Below are 3,435 nucleotides of genomic sequence, written 5' to 3' on the forward strand. Positions count from 1 at the left end.
GTGTATTTAAACTCTTAAGTAAAAGTACAGAAGTATTAACAGCTATTTTACTTAAAGTATTAAAAGTAAAAGTACTTCTTCAAATTCTTAAAATGACAAAAAGTGTAACTGCTGGACAGAAAAGGTCTCATACCTCAGTAAAAAGTCCATTCTCAGTGTATGTGTACTGGAGGTTTCAAATTTCCACGTCACACTTGTGGAAGTTGCATACTGGACCATGACTGGCCTCCAAGATAGTTGTGATGTCACAAAATCATCTCATAGGTCCACTTGTTGAACTCAGATTTAAGGTGAGCACAGAGAAACTTCCTGTCTTCTGTGGTAAATGCGAAGACAGGCTTTTGTGGTCAGACTCCTCGTATACAACATTCTGCACAGTGAAGCTCAAACATCGAGATGCAGCAACAAAAAGCAAAGCACATGTTTGAGTGAAGGGGACTTCAGTCATGCTCCATCTTGTCTTCACTATCAAAAGTCTCTGCTGGAACCAGGAGAGGTGTGACGGCTTACATAGACGTCACTTCTGCCTCGCTCTGATGCAGAAAAACGAATTTTGAAAAATTGTATTGACTGTCCACAAGTTATTGCAGCACAGCCAAGTTACTTTTGCTTATAAGAATACAAGAGGAAATTATTCTGTTCTCTGTCTCTGGGGCCAGACAGTAATGACATTAAAAGAATGGGATCAGTTTAAATAGAAGGCTGGTAGTTGTAAATCTTTTTAGCAGAGAGTGCACCACAGATTTTAGTAAAGGTAGGGGGGAAGGGAATGCTCACTAAGCACCTAATCCACCACATTCTTGTTAGGGGTCCGAGTCTGAATTTAGGCAGGCTTCAATGCCATGCACTGCGATAGGAGGGGTTGCAAAAGGCTGAGGTAATTGGATTGGAATACGGCATTGAGTGTCAGACAACAAAAGATATCCATCTCTCTCATGGCCGTTCAGCTCTTTTGTTGCTGGCTGGAATTTATTTGGTCATTCACTCTACTCTTCCAAGCCCGGCGAGGACAGAGGAACAGGGGCAGGCCACCAGGACTGGCTCAGTCTGGTGGTCTCGTATGCGGGCCAGTGGAGTCACAGCGCCTGTGCAGCCGCTGTGTGAGGATGTGTGAACCACGGATCCCCCAAAGCCCAGGGGTCATTTGTGTGATCATTACCATAATCACATTAAGGCTGCAGGAGATTAGCACCATGGCCTCAGAGGAGAAACCCTGTCTGTGCTCCATGACGACTACAGACCATGCTTACAGGGAACGGCGCACACGCTGCTTTGATACCTAGTAGCTGTATGACAGAAGGGCAAGATGGCAGATAAAGCAAGGAGACATCTTTCCTCGCATGTCCCTTCTGTAAAATGTAGTTTTCCAAAAAAAGACATATGACAAAAATTCTGTATGTGCATTTTGTGTAAATATGTAAACACAGGAAAATACTTTTTGGGTTAATGTTGTATCGCTGATACTCCTTGTCAGGTCAGACATTTGGTCTCAGAAACACAGGCTGTCAAAATGTATCTGTCTTGCTGACCAATATATTAATTTAACAGGATTATATGTCAACCCTCAGTACCACCACCACTCTCCCCCACCCCTGTCATCACCCCAACACAAGCATCACCTCTGGGCAGGTCACGGGGCACGGCAGATGGGTTCCCGTCACATCCCCCTCCTCAAACCATCTACAATCTCTAGACTCAATTTTGGCTTTTGCCACCACGGGGAAAAAAAGCTCCCTAGGGTTAAAAACTTCTCCAATTAACCCTAATTACCCAGAGAGAGCATTTCAGTGAGGCCTGTAACCTGAGATGTCTATCAGTTCGGAGTCTGGAGGCAGGCGGGGAGGAAGCCGTACCTTTCATCTTGAAGTTCAACCACAGGAAACCTGACATCTGAATTTTGACAGCAGTGATTTAAGATGCTGGAAATAACACTTAGACGCTTCCTTCTTTGAATATAAATACATCTTACCCAATACTACTACGACTACTCATAAACAAGGTATTTTAAGACCAATACTTGGGGCTATCCCTGCAGAAGCTACCGTACACACCATGTGTCACTGAGGAATCTAAACTTAAGATAAGATAAGCTATTTGCTTCGCTGCTGCGGTGTAAACAATGAACTAGACCTTGCTTGCTTGTACTGTTTCTAACAAAAATAGTGATAAAATGCCAGACCTCTCTGCTTATCAGGTCCGAACACATACAGGAGAGACGTGTGACACCCTCATAAATGGCTATAAAGTGTGATGGTGAAACATTACATGGTTACTGATTGATACGCTCCTCTCTCCACAGTGTTCCCAACTGTGTTTCCTTGATTGTGACCCATTGCATGACCTGTGTAATTGGTCCACACAAATCACTAACCACAGGGGCAGAGGGGGTTCCCATCCTCTCATATGAATGTTTGTGTGTGTGGCTATGTGTGTGTGTGTAGCCACTGATCCAGTTCACAGATTACCTTCTTGCAGAGGTACACCCGGCCGCAATTGCCCTTCAACACCAGAAGGATACCTGGGGAAATTATATCTTTCAGCAGTCTGTCGGCCTTTTGCTCTCAGTTAAAGCTATAAATCTGGTCAGCAGGGGTTTCATTCAGAGTCATGTCCATTCTGGCGTTATGTTTGGCCATAAAATACAGGCTGATGGTCTGAAACAGCATTAGATTGCAAGTTATTTAAAATGTGTGACATTCCTCAGGCAGGCATAAAAGCTGCAGGTCTGCCACTCTGGGGCACTGTTGTGTGCACTCCTGATAGCATCATGTTGTTTCACATTTAGAGGCTATTTTAAAAAATTAAGTAGATTTGAAAAATGCTGAAAATGTGCAGATAGTTTGCTTCTTTTTTTTTTTTTTTACTATGGAATTTAATGCTCTTCATCCAAGGCTTGCATTTCATGAGGAAAGATGCCTAACATGACACAGATTCAACAAAATGCCCTTGACTCAGCTGCTGGCCTTGGTGCACGCTCATTTTGCAGTCCACATGATTTAGTATGTTACCTAATGGCACAAATGTAGAGCAGAGTAAAACCAGCTAAACTCGGTCTACCCACCTTTTAAGCTGACATAAATCTTTATGAGGTAAAATAATAGTATAAATTGTGGTGAGCATAGTATGCAGCTAATGCAGGATGTAGGGAGATAAGGTCTCTTAAAGGTAAATTGATGCTTTTCTCAAACTCTAATTCATTTATGTTTCGGTTTGTGGCTTGAGATGACTTATGATTATCAATATGACTGCAGGTCATAGTGTATTTCCAATTTTATTTTCCACCGCATCACTGCCAAACAGTCCTCACAGGCAACTTTGAGTGTATGATTATCCTCATAATGTGAGAGAGGCGGGCTCAGTGTGCCCTGCTCATGAATATGGAGGCTCAGCTCTCCGCAGACACTCCCTCTCTGTTGAACTTGTGTAGCCAGCTCC

Source organism: Epinephelus lanceolatus, chromosome 17 (genome assembly GCF_041903045.1).
Source record: "Epinephelus lanceolatus isolate andai-2023 chromosome 17, ASM4190304v1, whole genome shotgun sequence".
Lineage (NCBI taxonomy): Eukaryota > Metazoa > Chordata > Actinopteri > Perciformes > Serranidae > Epinephelus > Epinephelus lanceolatus.